This window comes from Halichoerus grypus, chromosome 1 (assembly GCF_964656455.1).
Source record: "Halichoerus grypus chromosome 1, mHalGry1.hap1.1, whole genome shotgun sequence".
NCBI lineage: Eukaryota > Metazoa > Chordata > Mammalia > Carnivora > Phocidae > Halichoerus > Halichoerus grypus.
In genome coordinates, this window is record NC_135712.1 from 101,805,107 (window position 1) to 101,825,922 (window position 20,816).

General features: G+C 43.7%; 1 long non-coding RNA gene across 1 annotated transcript; it reads left to right on the forward strand.

The window, feature by feature from the left end:
* Positions 1-324: 324 nt before the first annotated feature.
* On the forward strand, positions 325-19,194 carry LOC118551466 (uncharacterized). The gene is made up of 2 exons (XR_004925069.2): positions 325-2,908; positions 18,613-19,194. It is a non-coding gene; the product is annotated as an uncharacterized LOC118551466 (long non-coding RNA).
* The last annotated feature ends 1,622 nt before the right edge of the window (positions 19,195-20,816 follow it).

A 20,816-nucleotide genomic window follows, 5' to 3' on the forward strand; every position in this document is an offset into this window, starting at 1 on the left:
TCAGAGAAAGCGGCAGGAGACATGGCTCTTCTGGGAATAGCCAGTTCCAGAAGTGGAAGGAACTGTTAGTGGAAAGGAGGAGTATGTAGTTTGTTTTCCTGGAAACAAATTCCAGAAGTCACGGTGGAATGGAAAGTTCAAGAAGGAGTGGAATAGTAGAAAATTAGGTCAGGGAAAGAAAGACCAGAGGAATAAGGGGTTAAACATGCAGAAGGGAGGAGAAATGGTGAGAGATGGCAGCGACCAAAGACACTCAGAACTTGAGGGAAGGAAGAGGCAGACCAGAAAGTGGGAATGGGAGAGCAAATTCAGCTCTCATAAAGAACCACTGGGCTTCTAAGAGGGCCTTGGCCCAGAGAAGTTCAGGCCTCTTTCCATTCTCTGGGAAGAGCATCAGTCTCTGGAGAATAGGATATCCGCACCCCACCCCCGCCTCACCCTTAAGCTCCCGGGGCAGAGTAGGGTAGGGGCTGGGCCACTCTTCCCTTCCTGAATCTCCTCTGCTCCTCCAAAATAACTCAAAGCCTTTACATTAATTACCTGTTAGCTAGTGGGAGTGCTCCTAATTTATATTAGTCTTTCAACTTCTCATCTTAGAGTTTGGTGTTTGCTAGTTAATTCGATGCACACTTTATCCTCACACGCTCTTACATGTGCGGATCTAAGTGTCCTATTGTGAATCCCCTGCCTATCAGACACCCACAGGCTGGACCCAGGTAACTCTGGAGTGGCTTGGTGACTCGGTGAATCAGGCTGTGGTCAAAGGGATGGCCAGGTCTCAGGCTCCATCTCCGTGTTCCATAACAAGACAGGAAAGGTGTCTGACCAGAGGGCAAGAGTGAGAAAAGCAAGAAGCAGATGTATTATAATGGATATGGAATATAGTGAGAGAAGGATATACTTAGTCTCTCAGTAGCTGGTGTGAAAATGCCTCTTGTGTGGGGGGGTGCTCCTTCATTCACAAAATAACTTTATAAGCCAGACGTGGAGTGGAGTTTAAACCCTGGATGTGAATGCAGAAATTCTTCAACTTCAGCATGCATCAGAACCCCTGGAGGGCTTGTTAAAACAGACTGTCAGCCCCTGATCCCAGTTTCTGATTTGGTAGATCTGGGGTAGGGACTGAGAGCTTGCATTTCTAGCACATTCCTGGGTGGTGCTGATGCTGGTGACCCTGAGAAGTGCAGGTAGAAGCTGTAGGACTGGATGATGAAGGACCCTGTGAGAGTCTGGGGTTGGAGACGGGGCCTCACTTCCATGCAGCACTGAGAACTACTGTCTGGCTGGGCCCACAGAACAGTGGGCAGTGGGCAGAAGGGTGCAGCATCAGGACTGGCCACTAGTGGCTTGAAAAGCAATGAACTCTGCTTGGAGGGAAGAATTTGACTTTTCCAAATTTTGGGAACCATTGGCTTCCAAGAAAGAGGAGACTTCCTGAATAACTGAGGGAGAAGAATCTGGGGCTAGGGGAAGGGGGATTCAGGAGAAGAAGAGAGCAGAGGGAGGCAAAGGAGGTGGTGGAATGCTAGGAACTGTGTTATGCAGTCCTCCAAACTCTGGTAAAGACTTTCAAACAACGTGTTTTGCACGAAGAGATTTCTTGTGGAAACTGGAAATGGGGTTGAGCTCCACCTTCTGGGATGACATGGGAGGTGAAATAGAGACATTACCCATGGGGCCAAGGGGACTTAAAGCTAAATCCATGGAATTTTCAGAAATCTTGAGGAACCCCTGAGAATTTTCCCAGGTATTGGAAATTGAGGGTGGGAGGCAGTTTAAAGGAATTGCACTTTGAAATCCAAGGGGGAAATAAATAAGCAAATAAAATTCAAGGGACGGGGGAGTGGGGTTTTGTACCCCAGCTGACCTCTATACTGCATTATTCTAGGAAGAAGTACTTGCTGAGGAGAAAGAAAGCTTCTGGAAGAAGAAAACATTATACATTCTTGACGTGATAAAGGCTAATAATGTTCACAATCCATCCAATGTTAGCAAATACATAGACACCTGGAAAACACAGAAGCTGCTCAACTTATGAACAGGAAAGGATTCAAAAGACTTTTTTTTTTTAAAGATTTTATTTATTTATTTGACAGAGAGATAGAGAGCACAAGCAGGCAGAGAGGCAGACAGAGGGAGAAGGAGAAGCAGGCTCCCCGCCGAGCAGGGAGCCCGACGTGGGGCTCGATCCCAGGACCCTGGGATCATGACCTGAGCCGAAGGCAGTCGCTTAACTGACTGAGCCACCCAGGCGCCCCTGAAAAGACTTTTAATAAGGCCGTGTGTTCATTAAGTCCAAGGTGACATTAGTGTGCAAGTCTCCACTAACTGTATCCTCTGGTGACTGTGAGAGACAATGAGGTTTCTACCCTGAGTGAATTTTCCTCCTTATTTGTGAATGTTCACAAGTGAGGAGATTTCTATACGTATCATTCCATTAACAATGGTTACTCTGAAGGGTAGGATTATTACATTTCCTACTTCATTCTTTACCAATGATTTTTTTAAAAAAAATAGGAAGTTTCATTATTTTTTGTAATCAGAAAATATTTTCAGAAAGCAGATTCTTTTTCATACTTGGGTCTTCAGCCGTCTCATGATCCTAGAGATTTTTCCCACTTGAAAAGGGAAAAAGGGCAAAACAGCTTTATCACATCAAGATGAAATTAGAATAGTTTACTGTGTTGATACTCAGCAGATATAGATGAGCACCCTGCAAGTGTGTATTTGAAATTGAATTGAACCAACCTGTTTTGTAACGAGTTTATTTTAACAAGCTTCCGACAGAGACCTGTGAGGAATGCATCTGTGTGGAGACACAGGGCCCTTCTCGATGGCAGCGGCCGCCGCCGCACGTCAGGGGACTTCACCCCATCGGGGCTCGAGCCAGGGCTGGCTGCTAACAGAGGTGAGAAAATTTCAGTAACATCCAAAACTATTACCATGGTTCTAACATGAGACAGTTAGCATATATAAATCCAGTTCAAATAGGGCCTGGAGTCGAATTTGCTCTTTGTATTTCCAACTCCTTCAAACTGAAATTTTCAAAGTTTTCTTGTAAGTAACAAAATTGGTTTCATTATTTAGTTCCTTTATCAGAAGTAAGGTATTGTCTCATTCATAGAATAAATGGCCTTCTTTCAAGAATCACTGTTATTTCCGTTGCGCTTGTAAGATATATTTTATGTACATGTATTTTTTTTTTTTGAAGATTTATTTATTTCGGGGGGTGGGGAAGGGCAGTGGGGGAAGGAGAGGGAGAATCTTAAGCAGAGACCCCTGCTGGGCGCGGTGCGCAACTCGGGGCTCCGTCCCCGGACCCTGAGATCATGACTGGAGCCAAGACCAAGAGTCAGTGGCTTAACCGACTAAGCCACCCAGGAGCCCCTGTACGTGTATTTTTTAAAAATCGACATTGGCAGGGCTATGAGGGCCCATCCCAGCTCCCTTGACATAATTCTGGCTAAGAAGACCGTATACAAGAATGCTGAGGAGTTTCTGGAAAAGCTCTTCCTTCCTGGTAAAAGAGGCAGCCATGGCTGGCACCGTCCCTTCCTCCTTTTCTAAACAACAGGCAGACACGGCGTCTGAAGCTGAGCCACCTTCCTGCCCCCACGACCGAGAGGCTGAGCGAACTGCAGAGGTGCTGGGCCCGAGGCCGCGGAGCTGCTGAAGCCGCGCAGCTGACCGCTTACCTCCGCGTTTCTTGCGATGTGGGAAAAGGAAACCCTTACTCGTCTAACTCTTGTTACTCCTTACTTTGGAGCTGCTTTTCAGTTACTTGCAACCAAAATAATCCCTAATTTATTTAGAGTCGCATACGGGTGCTGTGGCAGACAGGTAAGCAGAGCGAGGCTAGAAATGGGCAGTCCCCGCGGGCCCAGGCAGGCAAGCAGTTGGTGCAGGAAGCTTGGTAGCCGGGCGTCGGCCGCAGGATGAAGGGTAGAGGCACCTGCTTCTCCAAACGTCAAAGCTTCACAAAAGGCATACTCAGAGAAACGGCACTCTAATTGCATTTCCCTTCCCCCATTCTCTGCACCCCTTCCCCGCCCATGCCCTGTAGACAACCCATCCATTATTAGTTTCTGGATTACACTTCTGGGTTCCTTTTTGCACAAATGAGAAGATACATGTATATTCTTAGATCCTCTTCTTTCTTACATGAAAAGAAGTGTGCTGTACTCTTCTGAACGTCACGTTTTTCACCTGATGTTCTATCCTGGGGAGCACTGGGTGTCAGTTCATAAAGACCTTCCTCATCTTTTCTACAGCCGAATAGTACTCCATTAGATGGATGTTCCATAGTTTATTCAACCACTCTCCTGGGAATAGGCGTTTAGGTTGTTTCTAGTATTTTGCAAACATAAACAACTGTAAATGTGCGGCAACATATAACCTCGTACGTATGTATTTCATATTGTTGGAGGTCTGTCTTGGAGTAAATTCCTAGGATCACGGGATCAAAAGATACGTGCTTATGTAGTTTTGTTAGATTTTGCTATGTTCTGCTCCAAAAGGATCTGCATTCTCATCAGTAATGTATGAGACTCACCAGAGCCTTACCACAGAATGTGCTGTGATAATTCCTAATTTTCAATGATATTTTACCAATATATATGTGAGAAGTGTCATATATAATTTGCATTTTTCTAAGTACACAATTGACTCTGAATATCTTATTATATGTGTGAGTGCCATTTTTATATTTTTTTGTGAATTATCTATTCGTATCTTTTTCCCAATTTTCTATGAGATTTATGGTAACTTGTCCGTCAAATTTTAAGAGTTATTTATATATTAGGATTATATATTGGCCCTTTGTCTGTGACATATGTTGCAAATATTTCTCCCAGTTTTTCAGTTGTCTTTTGTTTTTGTTTATGGCGGTTTTGCCATGCAAATTTTTTCATTTTTATGTAGTGAAATTTACAGTATTTTCTTTCATTGCCTCTAGATTTTGAATCATACTTAGAAAGTTTTCCCTACCTGGAGTATTTACAATGTAAATGTAAAAAATCACAGTTTTGTGTAGTATATGGATGGTTTAATTTTTATTTTATTTTAGAATTTTAATCCATTTGGAATTTATTCTTATGTATGATGAGAGGTATGGATCTAGTTTTATCTCTTTCCCAGTGGCTAATTGTCCCAGCAGCATTTATTAAAAACCCATCTCTGCCTCTGTAATTTGAGACGCCAACTTTATTATATACTAAATTTTATATGCATTTGAATCTATTTCAGGACCCTCTAGTCCAGGAGTCAGCAAACTTTTTCTTAAAGTGCCATATAGTAAATATTTAGGCTTGTAGGCCCTAAAGCCTCTGCTGTTTTAGGGCAAAAATAACCACAGACTTTGCCATAACAGTTTCTTTTCTTTTCTTTTCTTTTTTAAAGATTTTATTTATTTGAGAGAGAGAAAAAGAGAGCACCCAGGGTCGGGGGAGGCAGAGGGAGCCTGACTCAGAGCTTGATCCCAGGACGCCGGGATCACGACCCGAGCCGAAGGCAGAAGGCAGACGCTTAACGACTGAGCCCCCCAGGTGCCCCAATGCCATAGCATTTTCTATGCAAAAGCAGCCATAGTTTGCTGAGCCCTGCTCTGGTTTATCCCACTGGTCTATCTGTCTATTTTTGCATCAGTAACTCCTTCTTCTCATATAGAGGCTTTTTAGTATGCTGTAATGTCTGGTAGGGCTAGTTTCCCCCGGATCAATTCTTTTTAGAAACAAATGTAAGATTGATGAATGAAATAATGAGCCTATATTAATTTTGTTTGCTTTTGGGTTTTGGTCTGGTTCATAGACTAGCTTGAAAGACAATTTCTGAAGAAGAGTTCCATCGATGCTTTGAGCAACATTTGTATAATCATTCCAGTCTCCCGAGGGGCTGGCACTTAGAGGCATGGCACTGATCTGAGTGTACCCAGTATGGATTGTTAAAAAGTTAAAGCCGACTACTTGCCGTATGGTTACAACTTTTCCATGCATATTTAAAAAACTGAAGTAAAAAAGATTTTGCTGAGAAAATATTTTGAAGTGTTCTAATAATCACTGAGGACATTTGAAATATTCTGGGATATTACAACCAGAGCTAAGAGCAGTTCCAGGAGGCATTTTTTTTCCCCCTGTGGTAACTACCTTGTCAACTGCAAATAATACCTAATTCTCCATAAGCTAAGATCATTCGAGCTATAAAAATAATCCTGTCAATCATCTCTGACTTATTTAGCAGAACATTCTTCAGGTGAATAGTTTTAAATGACAGAAAGCTTCCCAGTTTTATGAGATCCAGATCCTTGTTCTGTTGGACATGTTAGCTAATCGTTGTTGGTAACCTGATCATTAATCTGACAGTACTAACTGCCAGATCAATCCTGCAGCTGGATAGAGTAAGCTCTATGAACAGGAATTCAGAAGTTGTGTGAGAATATGAAGTTTATAACTCACTGAGAACTGCTAGGAACCAGAAGCCCTGAACCGTAGTCAAGCCTGGCCTCACCATATATGTGAGTTTCATGGTTTCGCCAGCTCTGTAATTTTTCCTGAAAAGGAAAATTTTTCAGGAAAAATTATCTTTATAAATGCACACAATGGGTTATTTTTTATAAATGCACGACTCACTTTGGTGGCCCTCAATGGGTACAGAATGAAAACCACGGTGTCTCCAGTTGATGCCAGAATTACTTTTAGAGAAGGAACTTTTTATCCCTCGTGGTAGGAAAAGTAACTGGACCCTGTGAGAGGCAGTCAGAAGCTTGTATAATAAGAAATGGCTAAGCTGCTCTCCGTGCAAAAGTGAGTAGACCGTGTTTTGCTCCTGAGAGAGGGCAGTGGGAAGCGAGGTCCAGGGAAACCACGGAGGCGAGGCCGTGTGTGTGGCGAGCAGGGCAATCTGCTGAAGCCATCGCGAGCTGGGACCCGTCTCTGCCAACATTGTCCTGCTGTAACAAACATCTTTTTGTTTAAGAGTAATAGATCTCTAATTGTTCATGGACAGGAGGTGGAGAGGGTGACTTTTGTTTTCAACGCAATGTGAGTGATAATTTGGACAGGAACCTATCAACTACATAGTGACTTTAAAATGTTGTGCTTTGAGGAAGGTCCCTTTAAAACATACTCAGTGGGGAAAGTTCCTCCCATGATCCTGGATGAAAATGCCAACAGGCCTGACTTTTTTGGTTGGCTACACACGCGGTTTGGTACACAAAGTCCTGAGGCCCCTTTAAATCACAAAACACAGTGTCATTTCAGAAATTAGTCCCATTGTCTAAGCTTCAACTTCCCTGGAAACTCCAAGCTACTCCCTCTCCCTCAGATAAGGCCTTCTCCAGGAGGGCTGCTGGTTCCTGGGGCAAGCACAGGGCTGGCTTCTTCCTAAATTACCTCCTCTCCATCCCCCCCCCCACCACCACCCCAGCTACCTACTGTCTCTAATCTGTCCTGCATTAGGGCAGAAGGTGGAGGGGAGGGAAAGTTCTGGAAGCCCAGTTTGAATTCTCTGGGCCTGAGAGATGTTTGAAGCTGACTTTTTTTTTTTCCCCATGGAGGCTCTTCTGCACCTCTTTGGAGACTTTGGAGTTCTTTCGTGGGTTCCTTGGCGTCTGTCCTTGGGGACTTCTCACCTGCGGTTTGCTTGGGCCAGGGGAGGTGCTCCCCTTGGGCTCCTGGTTTACTCTTCCTGCAGCTTCTAGGAGGCTAGGATACTTCCAGCATCTCCCACTGAGGCCCGTCTGCACCTCTGGTTGGCATGGGGGCCAGGACCTTGGGCTTCTCTGATCCTTGGGGACGCTGGTGCTTCTGCAGCAGCCCTGAACCCTGAGAGTGCGGGCCGGTTCTCCTCCTGCTGCCAGTGCCCTCAGATTTCCAAGGGACGTGGTTAGTGCCAGGCCGCTCCATCACTCCGGGACAGGGCAGGCAAAGCTGAGCTCTTCTCACCAGCCTTGCGGTGAGGGGCAGATGCTGGGCGAGAGAGGCAGGATGGGCGGCACCCTACCAAACCTTTACAAGGGAGCCGTCACAAATCCACTCCCAGCCCTGCACACACTCCGGAGGCGAGAAACACCCCCAACCAGTTCTCAAAGCCCCCGTATTCCCTAAGGGCCCCCGGAGTGGTCTGCCTCCCGCTTCGCTTCGGTTTCGGTATCTTGTATCTTGAAGCAGTAACTCAAATTTCCAACACAAAAGCCATCTGGGGAAAAGTAATTTATTTGGCCTGGGGAGGAGGAAATCGGTCAGAATCTAAGATTTGGACCTAATACCGTAGCAGCCAGACAGAAGGAGATATAATTATGTAGCTTCCATAGCTATGTGTATCCTAGTCTAGCTGTGAAAACCAAAACCAAAACCAAAAAAAAACCCCAACTTTTTCCTGGGCCTGAAATCTGAGAGAAATTTGCCACAGAGACACACTGATCATTGTTTTTAATCATGATTCTTTGACAGATGAAAACATTTTTAATCATACAATGATATATATTAATCATCCTCTCATGATGTGAAATGGTCTTTGGATACAGCATCAGGAAGGTAAAATGTGGCCTTGAATCTGCCGTGAACTTGCTGTGTCCCCTTGAACAAGACACCTCTCTTGTGGGCCTCAGTTTATTCTGCTGAAAATGAGAGATGATCTCTGGGATTCATTATCTAGTTTTCTAGATAATGGGGGAAGGCAGAAGGAGGAGAGAGAGAGAATCCCAAGCAGACTCTGCACTCAGCACGGAGCCCAATACGGGGCTCAATCCCATGACCCCAAGATCATTACCTGAGCCGAAAGAGTCGGACGCTTAACCGACTGCGCCATCCAGGCACCCCAATGTTCAGGGATCTTATTAGGAAGGCATGGTGGGTTAAATGGTGCTCACCCAAAAGATGTGTGCACATCTTAGCTCCCGGGACCTGTGAAATGTGACCTAATTCAGATAAAAGGTCTTTGCAGATGTAATTAAGAATCTTGAGATGAGATCATCCTGAATTACTCAGGTTGGCCCTAAATCTAATGACAAGTGTCCCTATATGAGACAGAAAAAGAGAAGACAGACACACAGAGGACAAGGCCATGTGAAGGTAGAGGCTGGAGCGGGAGTGACAAGGCCACAAGCCCAGAGAGCGCAGGAACCACCAGGAGCTGAGAGGGGCAAGAACAGATTCTCCCAGAGCCTTCGCAGGGAGCGCAACCCTGCCATCGCCCTGGTTTTGGACTTTGTCTTCCCAAACTGTGAGAGAATAAATTTCCAAGTTTATGGCAATTTATTTCGGCAACCAGAGGAAGCTAATACAGAAGGTGAGTAAGAAAACGAAAGCACAGGGCCCAGCAGTGGACACACCTGCTTGGGAATCAGAGAACCCCATTGGGTAGCTTGAGGGAGTTATTTAAACTTGCTAGTTCCTTCCTTTGTAACATAAGGATAAAAACAGAGACATTGTTTTGTTATACTCCATTTAAAAGTTTAAAAAATAGTAACTATTTTATAGGGTGGTAGTGAGGATTAAGTGAGAGAATGAAGGATAGTTCAGTGCCCAGTTCATAGTAAGTTCTCGATAAATGTTAGCCATTGTATTGAGGTTAAGACATCTGTGAGATGGCAATCGCTTCCTTTTCTGAACGCCATCTCTAAGACTTGTTTGGTGTTTTCTCATATATTGCCGAGATAATCTCAACAATGAGGCGGGGTACAAGACAAATCACACCATCTGCTTCTGTCTTCAAATCTGCCTAAACTTTAAGAAGAGGTGAATTCTGGTTATAATGAACACTAAGGGCATCCTGAAAGAGAACAAAAAGGAACTGTACGTTACCGTCCACATGAACTATTTCAAGGCCTTAACAAACATGTACTTGGTATTTGCCATCCTGAAGATGTAGGATGACAAGTGTATCCTGCCCTGTGCCGAGTAGGTGCGTCTTTGTAACTAGAAAAGTCCTAGCTCTTCTCCTTTAAGAGAAAACAGGGCAGTGTCTCAGCAGAGGATTTAAACAACAGAGGGGTTTTAGGTTTTATTCTCTGCCTCGAAAACTTAAAAGATGAATGCTTCCTGATTTTTCGGCTGTGAGGCCAGCCACGGTTGGGAAGGCATTAGCCAATCCCAGACTTGTCTTGCCTCAAATCCAACCTGAGTATAGGTGACAGAGGCCATAAACTGAAAAGGTGGTATAGTACAGACATGACTCATGGGAAGTTAACTGTGAGGCAGGCAGCCACTCTGATTTGTGTCTACTATAGAAACCTCTCTGCGGACTTCAGAACAGGTGAAGGTCACCTCCTTGTAGCTCCAGCTACCTGGTCACCAGTCACCAGCAATCCTGGGAACTCCCCAGCTTCAGGCCTGGGCTACTTGTCCCAGTTTGCTGTACGCTCACCCTAGACTACAGTTTCTCTGATATTATTTACTCCACTGTAGCTGTGTATTAGCTCGCTTAGATAAGCAACTGGGGTACAGGACCTGTGTTCTTAGTGTCTTCCATGGCGTGCATTTATCAGGCAAATAATCAAATCGGTTTGATGAAATGGATTAGGGAATCAGACAAGACCGAATCAACATCAAAATTCTATGAATGATTTATAGGAAAAAATTCTTGAAATTCAAAACGTTTAGATAGTTTTTTAAAATATTTATTTGAGAGAGAGCACGTACCAGCAGGGGGGAGGAGCAGAGGGAGAGGGAGAAGCAGACTGCCCGCTGAGCAGGGAGCCGATGTGGGACTCGATCCCAGGACCCTGAGATCATGACCTGAGCTGAAGGCAGACGCTTAACCGACTGAGCCACCCAGGCGCTGCTTAACTGACTGAGCGAACCAGATGCCCCAAAATAAAATGATTCTTAATGATAGTAAATGAAAAGGAAACTAGTTAGGAGGTAAACTGCTATTGAACAGAAGACAGACTTTTCATTTTCCAAATTGCATTCAGAGGTACAGCTGAAAAGGGTTGTGTGAAAATAAATTCTATATATGTCTCAGTGTTTAGAATTGAGTAGTTTAGGGGCGCCTCGGTGGCTCAGTTGGCTAAGTGTCTGACTCTTGATTTCAGCTCAGGTCATGATCTCAAGGTCGTGAGATTAAGCCCCGAGTCAGGTGTGGAGCCTGCTTAAGATTCTCTTTCCCTCTCCCTCTCTAAAAAAATAAAATTGTGTAGTTTAAATATTTTTAGGTAGTAGTATCAAATTTGGGCTCAGACTCGGCCTTAAGGCAATCATTAAGGCAATGCCAACATGGTAGGTAGATTTTTATCCCCCTGAAAATGAGGCTTTTCTAGATTTCCTCTGAGTCTGTGAACTCTACTGCAGCATTAGAGTAGTTTTTTGCAGCTAAAATGAACCTCCATGAAATGTTAGGAAATCCCCCTAGCTCATTGTCCCCCGTGCAACTGCCACTGTAATCACCGTACCAGTTGTTGCTGTGTTTTCTTTGAAGTCCTAGAAACGAACCACAGGTGCCTTCCAACTTTGGAAAATCACAGGTTGTCTGTGTTATAATTCCGCTGAGGCCGATGCAATGGAAGACAACAGGGGATGTTGAATTCTGTAGCTACGAAAACCCCAAATCAGAAAGTGTTTTAGCTTGCCTACGGAGCATTCTCTGTGACTGAGCCCTTTGTTCTGGTGCTTGAGACAGAGAATGTCTAAGCAGAGAGTCTGACCTGAGCACCAAAGATTGACATAAAATTCAAGTTTTATCACCTCCTCTTCATATAACCTGGTGATAACCACAAAGTTTATCATCTTTTTTCCTTTTCCTAGATTCTATCAAAAGGAGATTGGTGCCAGTATATAGGCGGAGCCCCAAGGCAGCTGAACTTTCCCCTTCCTTTTTTGGGGGGGGGTAGCTGAGCTCCTTAGCACCTCCGATTTTTAAGCTTATGGATTATAAGTATGTACTTCCACATCCGAGTGTTTTCTTCTGTCCAACTTTCCAGGCCAACATTATCTTCTGCAGAGGGCCTGAATCCCAGCCCACACACCCAAGTAGGGCAAGCTGAGGGTCACTGCTGAGGCTGCCGCTCTTTGTGTGGGCTCTGGAAGCTCTCTGCCACTTCCTGGTCATGCTGGGTCACAGAAAGCCATGGCAGAGTTGGGAGCCCATGGGCCTCGAAGCCAGTCTCCCTGTAGAAACAGATGCAGCCCTTCCTGTGAGGTGTGATCGCTTCTTCCACGCGGAGCTGAGTCACCTCCAGTCTGAAGCGGTCACCAGACGTCTCTCTTTCTGCTTCTGCCAAACATTCAGCCTCTTCCCTGAGATGTTATTTTCCTCAGTGGGCTGAGGCTTTTTGGAAAACAGAAGCCAGTTAAGTCTCGTGAGAGCTACTTCTACTGTCTTGCGACAGAACTGTTTTCAGGGAAGGAGGTAGGGGGGAAGACAGAGGTGGAAAACGTAATAAAGCATTATTCAGTTCATATTAACTAATTCTAGAAGCAATGACACTAAAAATTTTAAAAAATTGATAAAGCCTTTTTTTTTTTAGAGTTTAGGTCCACAGCAACATTGAGGGGAAGGTACAGAGATTTCTCCTGTATTTCCTGCGCTGTACCCCCCCATGCGTAGCCTCCCCCATTACCAACCTCCTCCACCAGAGTGTTATTGATGGTGAACAGAAGCAGAAAAATGTTCACCTTTAGCCCAGTAGGCTGACCTCCAGCCTTCCTGGCCTTGCCTTTTCTGCCTCCATCTTCATCTCCTCCAGTTTCTGCACCATGTAGGGCGTGGCCTGCGCCATCGGCCCCTGTGCGTCCTCAGTGCCCCGGGGCCATGGGCTCCTGTTCCTCATACCCTCGCTCCCCGGGAGTGAAGGGCACCCCTCCCCGGACTTCAACTGCCCACTTCATTTCCCCGCAGGTGCCCCCGCTAAAAATTGACAGTGGGGAACAAATTGATTAACTTTTAAGTGGACCCGGGTGCAACATATTTGGTATTTAAACTAATTTAAAATTTTTAGTTTAATTAAGATAGACGTGTCTGGGGGCACCTGGGTGGCTCAGTTGATTAAGCATCTGGCTTTTAGTGTCAGTTCACGTCTTGATTTCAGGGTCGTGAGTTCAGGCCCCCTAATTGGGTTCCATGATGAGCAGGGAGCCTACTTAAAAAAAAAAGACATGTCGTTAGAGCATTAAAATTTTTATTCTACCAAGGCTTACTAAAGGTCAAATTTCTCATGTTAATCTCTGTTGCAATTTGTCAGCAAAAGATGGCTTAATATGATGGTTAATTTTGTCTGTCTCAAAGTTCTCATGGGTAACTGTTAAAATAGCTTTCAAACTCTTTGGTAACCTAAACCTTTAAAGTTCTGCTAAGTTAGGTGACAAACTGGGTTAAACTCATTGGATAAGTAAGTCTTTTCCAAATAAGATAGAATATTAAACATTGGTTACTGAATATAGGTTCGCCTGCTTTTGGCTTCTTATTGCAGAGAAACTGAGGATACTTGGGTCTGTTGGTAATCATGCTTTCTGCTTTATTGAAAGATTATAGTATGGAAAAACATATGTCTTTCGAAATTATGAAATATATTTATAAATTTCAGGTCTAAAGAATTCTGGTGTAATAGTTCACAATTGGCTACTACTTAATTTTCACTGGAGACTAAGGTTTCTAAGAGTTAAAATTCTGCTAAATATAATGAAGACTGATGGAAATTAGGGAAGCAACTCTGTATGTGAGAAAAAATGTTTTTAATAAGAAAGATAAAAGGAATGGGAATACGTTTCGTTGAGAGAGAAAGAAAGTAATTTGGTCCTAAAATGAGACTGGTTATTTGGAGAGAAAAGTCTTAGGACAAAATCCGAATGAAAAAGAAATTTGTAGAAGACTTGTGAGGGGAAATTTTTGGAATAGAATTTTATATGTGGTTAGGACTAAGGACTGGTATGGGGCGCCCAGGTGGCTCAGTCCTTAAACATCTGCCTTCAGCTCAGGTCCTGATCCCGGAGTCCTGGGATCGAGCCCTGCATTGAGCCCCACATTAGGCTCCCTGCTCAGTGGGGAGCCTGCTTCTCCCTCTCCTGCTCCCCCTGCTTGTGTTCCCTCTCTCACTGTTTCTCTCTGTCAAATAAGTAAATAAAATCTTTTAAAAAAATAAAAGGGCACTGGTATAAGATTGAAAGTCTGCTTTTCTCTCTCTGTTAAAATGACAAAATTTTCTTAGATTGTTGGTCTGCTCTTGATAAGAAAATGTAAACAAAGTGTTTTTTTCCTCTCTGTTTTCTTTATCTGCCCAGAAAACCAAAGCTTCTATGTTTTGTCTTTATCAGGTCTTTGATTACTTAAGAAAGTTAAAACTTCTCAATGTTAAAGGAGCTAAGTTTTGCTAACAATTATCTAATCTTCTGTAGAATCCCTTAGTTAAATATAAATATTAAATTTATAATGACCTGTAATCCCTTTTTAAAAAAATTTTTAAAAAATATTTTATTTATTTATTTGATAGAGCGAAAGAGAGTGAGAGAGAGAGCACAAGTAGGCAGTGGGAGGGGCAGAGGAAGAGGGAGAAGCAGGCTCCCCACCTGGGATCATGACCTGAGCCGAAGGCAGACGCTTAATGACAGAGCCACCCAGGCACCTCAATGACCTGTAATCCTATTTAGGCATGTACTTTAAAACTTTCTGAGGTTTTTGGGGCACCTGGGGATGGCTCAGTCAGAAGAGTGTGACTGGATCTCAGGGTCATGAGTTCGAGCCCCGTAATGGGTGTAGAGATTACTTAAATAAATTAAAAAAAATTTTTTTTTCTGAGGTTTTGTTTTGTTTCTTTTTTTTTTTTTTTTTTAAAGAAGGCTCCACACCCAGCATGAGGCCCAACATGGGACTTGAACTCACCACCCTGAGATCAAGACCTGAGTTGAGATCAAGAGTTGGCACTTAACCGACTGAGTTACCCAGGTGCCCCACTTTCTGAGGTTTTTAACAAACTTCCTTGAGATCAGAATTGTAAATGAAGTCTTTTTGACTAAATAGGCTTGTTTATTTGGTATGTTAAGTTACTTGGAAAACAATGTCAAACCAATAATGATAAGCCTTAGGTTGTCTTGCATGGGTAAATGCTATAACTATTCTAGACAATACATGAAATTCCTGAAGTTTTAATACATGCTGATATAAGGTCATTACTTGAATGATTGAAATGTTGTGTGTCACAGAAATAACTGACTTCCTTGTCAGCTACATAATAATGAACCCCATATCAGATCTTTAACCATGTCCATTTCTTTTTTTTTTTTAAAGATTTTATTTATTTGACAGAGAGAGAGAGAGAGATCACAAGTAGGCAGATAGGCAGGCAGAGGGAGAGGGAGAAGCAGGCTCCCCGCTGAGCAGGGAGCCCGATGCGGGACTAGATCCCAGGACCCTGGGATCATGACCTGAGCTGAAGGCAGACGCTTAACCGCCTGAGCCACCCAGGTGCCCCTAACCATGTCCATTTTCTGAGTCTTGTGTTTTTTTTGTCATTTATAGTTATTGTTCTGATGCTCTTGCACAATGTGTTTCATCTTCAAGGAGACTCATAAAAAGGACTTTTGACAAATACAGGTTTTTGATATCTTTAAAATCATAAAAGTGAGCTGGGTAAGAATTTCCAGAACTAATGGAAAAGCTGCATTCAAACTGAGCAAAAACTAATAAAATAGGACTGAATGAATTGAGGAAGATGATAACATATTCTGTTGTGAACAAATTGAAGCATTTAACTTTTCTTCCTACCTGAGCCTTTTAGAAGTCAGAAACTCTCAATGAGGGGTGCCTGGGTGGCTCAGTCATTAAGCGTCTGCCTTCGACTCAGGTCATGGTCCCAGGGTCCTGGGATCGAGCCCTACATCGGGCTCCCTGCTCGGCGGGAAGCCTGCTTCTTCCTCTCCCACTCCCTCTGCTTGTGTTCCCTCCCTTTACTGTGTCTCTCTCTATCAAATAAATAAATAAAATCTTAAAAAAAAAAAAACTCTCAATGAATATTCTTTCTTCCATGGCAATTATAATTATTTGCATAAGTTCAATGAGCATCTGTTCTTGTAATAGGACACTATTGGAAGCATTGTCTATAATACCAAAGCTTTGACTGGAATGTCATATTTGAGAGAGACATACATAGACTGAGATATGACAGACAGCTCTAAGGAATTAAGATTGACTTTATGGAGCCATTAAAACTCCTTGAGAATGTTAGCCTGATACGTTGCTTACAGAGTTCCCAGCACCCTTACCAGGCGAGTAAAGAATGTTACTTCCTGGCAGGTGCAAGAACCCTCAGGATATTTTGGGGACCTCAAGACAAGGAATACACCCAAACCTATAGGTATTGCAGGCAAATATTTGGCTTTGCTCTGGCCTTAAGAGGCTATTAAAAGGTCAATCTAAAAATTCCTTATAAAAAGTCCTAGCAAAACAGATTTTAAAGGATGTATATGATCAATCGCTATTTTTACTGAGCTTATATAAATAATTAGGCCAAGTTTGTTAAAACTGGACTTGTTTTATAAATGAATTAGTCTTGATTTGGCTGTTTCTGGAAATAAGGGTGAATTTAGAGAGAAAAATTATGCTTCAATAATGCATCCTTATGGTTGTTAGATTCTAGTTTTAATTGTCTTTAAATGTTTGTTGTTTGCCTAAGCTAGACAACTTGAGGTAAACTTCAGACAGATTGCCATAATAGCTCATATATAGACAATCTTTCTGCTTATTACTCTACGGGGATAATAAAAAGGACCCCATGGGCATATGATTATTTAAACAGTTGGACACTGGGATAGACTCCCCAACAATTATGTAACTCAGCTGTCACCTTGATCAATTCTATGTGGCTGGGATAACAAAATTGTTCCTTAAAAGTCAGAGCATACCCCTCTCCATGGGGTTAACTATGAACTTGTGGAGATAATGGATGGCCCCCACCGTCCTTATAATTGGATTGGAGAATGTACTTGGGGATGCTCTTACCTCTCAGGACAAGTCGTCTCCCACTTGCCAACAATTCCTCCTAATTAGGATTTTGTTAGGCTGGATGTCAGGCAAAGAATGCTTCTTAATGGTTTTATCCCTTAGCCATATTTGTCCTGGGAGCCACCTCTGTTAATGTAAAATTGTAAGTAGAGCCTTTGGCAAAGCATCAGTGGCTGCCTTTAACCACACCCAACACGAACTTACCCCCATACCAACACATATAGGGATATTTCTATTACTAAAAAGAATGTTTCTTGTTGGCCTATGATAAATGTTACATGGGACTCTCTAGTCTATAGGCACCTCTCTCTTATCCTCAAATTATCAACATTTTAACAGAATATACAAACTCACAGATAGGCTCATGACAACAAATTTCCCCACTACCAAGTCCTTCCAATTGATACACCCAGGAAGGATTACACAAATATGTGATGGATATACATGGTTTACTCATATGATAGGACAACTAAGGCAAAAGGCCCTTGTATGCTGGGAACAGAAAAACCATACTCTTTTTTTTTTTTTTTAAAGATTTTATTTATTGGGGCGCCTGGGTGGCTCAGTCGTTAAGCGTCTGCCTTCGGCTCAGGTCATGATCCCAGGGTCCTGGGATCGAGCCCCGCATTGGGCTCCCTGCTCCACAGGAAGCCTGCTTCTCCCTCTCCCACTCCCCCTGCTTGTGTTCCCTCTCTCGCTGTGTCTCTCTCTGTCAAATAAATAAAATCTTAAAAAAAAAAAGATTTTATTTATTTGAGAAAGAGAGAGAGAAAGCAGGAGCAGAGGGAGGGGCAGAGGGAGAAGCAGGCTTCCTGCAGAGCAGGGAGCCCGATGCGGGGCTCCATCCCAGGACCCTGGGATCATGACCTGAGCCGAAGGCAGACACTTCACGGACTGAGCCACCCAGGTGCCCCAAAAAACCATACTCTTGATTCATAGCCCAATAGTACTCGCCAAATGGAGTGGCTCCTCCAAAGCGCCCTGTGGCCATCCTGTTATTTCACAGGCAAAGGATTGGTTTGCCCCACTGGACAAGGCGACCAGGCATCAGATGGCTAGCACCGACCGGAACACAATGTTATGTGGGCCAGATTTGTGGCCATGGCTTCCACCAGGCTGGACTGAAAGATGCACCATAGGTTATGCCTGGATGCACGGCAATAGCACTAGGACTACCCCCAGTCCAGCTAATCTTCCATATCTAAAACGATGAGGGACAAGAGCCATGTTCCATTGGTATGAGCATCTGATGTCTATTTTTCTTCCATCAGTAGATTTAGAAGATGTCATAAGACACACGGAGGCCCTTGATAAAAACACAATTAAGGCCTTAAATGCCTCTCAAGACAGCATTACATTATTAAGCACCAAGGTAACTCAAATGTTATAAAATAGAATGGCATTAGATGTCTTAGCAGAGGCACAAGGAGGATCATGTGCCATTATTACAGTGGAATGTTGTGTCTATATTCCAGATTATAAGAAAAATATAACAGGATTACTTACTGATATGAATAATTAAATTGGTGCTCTTAAAGGCCCTACATTGCCACTTAATGACTGGTTACATTCCTGGTCAGGAAGTGGACCATGGTCCATGCTAAAGGATCTTCTCATTGCTCTTATTTTCATTAAAACATTAATACTAATATACTGTCTTTCATTTTGTTCCCTCCTATTGTCCAGATACATGCGAGCAGTTCCTGACTCCCTTGCCCAGCCGACAGATGAGTCTTACTACTAGAAACTGAACTCTGTAGCAATGGCTTCTGTAATAGTTATTTATAGGGACAGATAGTGACCAATTTCAGTCCATAGATAGGGACATCTCTATGACCCCTGTCAGCTTGGAGAAGTTACAGAAGATGAGCCCTTCACCCTTCAACAATTTTAGAGATTTAAAGACCAAAAATTGGTCAAGGGGGGAAATGATGAGGGATAGAAGGAGAAAAATGTTCACCTTTAGCCCAGTAGGCTGATCTATAGCCTGCACAGTCTTGATAAAGATCAAACGTGTGCTGGTTGCTACATTCTGAAAGGGTCTCATGACTGCCTGTACATCTCACCAATAGTTAATATATCGGGCTGAATGATAAGCACCAGCACATCTTGGGAAAGTAGTTTAAGGAGTGGAATTTCGAAGAAAACATTCATGATCTAATACTTACCGCACGTCCCCTCCGCCTTGAGCACTAAGCATATAACCAGCTTCATACAAGGTCCTGTCCTTGCGCTACTTAAATAAACTTACTAAGTTGTACCATACAATGTCTCAAAAATGCTATCTTGGCCTTTGCGTTCCACGATCCTGCAACAGTAAATTTGTTACAAGTGATGAATCTACACTGACACATCATAATCACCCAAAATCCATAGTTAACATCACTGGTTCACTTTTTTTTTTTAAAGAGAATAATTTTTATATAGATATAGTGTATTTATTACTATGGAAAGAGATCCATATTATTATGACAGGAAATGAAAAATCTATCAGGATGAATCCAATATTTAAATAGGAAATATATATGCATAATAAAGCTGAAATGGATCTATACCATCATGTAACAGTAGGAATCTTGGGATATTGCCAGAATCCATACATCATAAGCAAACTTTTCAGTAACTGAATTGGCGAAGATATCTGAAACTGACTGAGGACTCACTGATACTACCTTGTTTTTTCAATCATGTTTAATATTTTACTATAATTTACTGCATAAGAGCCTAATACCTGAAAGTACTGGCAATACACAGTATACCAAGGCTCATTTTTTTTTTAAAGGTTTTATTTATTTATTTGACAGAGACACAGCGAGAGAGGGAACACTAGCAGGGGGAGTGGGAGAGGGAAAAGCAGGCTTGCTGAGCAGGGAGCCCGACGCCGGGCTCGATCCCAGGACCCTGGGATCATGACCTGAGCGGAAGGCCCACGCTTAACGACTGAGCCACCCAGGCGCCCCCAAGGCTGTTTTATCTAGCACAGTGTCAAATGACTTTTCAGTATAGTTAAGAGATGGAAAGTGTGTAAGAGTCTTGAGATAGAGCTGGATAAAGTTTCTCAAGAAAAAAAGGTTAAAGGACTAGTGAACTGCATGTTTTCTGATTCTAGGGGCTTAAGGTGAAATAGGGCGAAGAGATTGAATCAGAAATCAGGAATAGTGAACAACAGTGGTCATCTGTAGGCGATAATTTCACGAGGTTGGGAAAAGGAGGGAGGGAGATGAGGGAGATGGTCCTAAAGAAGTCCTAGGGTCCCACTAGCTGTCACAGAGTAAGTTCTCTTTAAGAGAACTGTAATTAATCAGAAGCCCCCTCCCCTACACTCAGCCAAGAACTCTGGTAGGTCCAGGTAGGGAAACTCGGAGTCAGGGGAGGACGGAGCTTGCAGGCTGGGTTGCGTGTGCCGGTGGGAGGCTTCCCGCTGCAGGGAACCTGTGAGGTAACAATGGGAGACGCTGCACTTTAAAGCCTAGAATCAGGACGTGCCAGATTGGTTCCGAGTAAAAAACAGTCCTATGAATGTTTCTTGTGGGGGTAGTCAGCCGCCGCCAGGCTCCACCTCTCCCGGGGCCTTGGACGACGTCCCACCTCCCCAAGGCGGCGGCAGCCCAGCCTAAGTCTGCGGCTTCCAGAGGCACCCACACGCACTGAAGCGCCTCCTGCCGCGTGCCTCCGCAGCTTCCGAGAGGCGGGCGGGCGCCTAGTGCGCAGGTGCGGGAAGCTGGCCCAGGGCTTCGAGCCAAGCTTTCGCAATTACGCCCCCGCCTCCGCAGGCGCTACCGGCCGTTTACTTTTGAACGGCGGCCGCGCGCTCTTTCCCATTGGCGGACGCTACGCAGTTGAATGTTGCCGGGAGACTGCGCCTGCGTCGTGAGGCTCCGCGAGGCCCC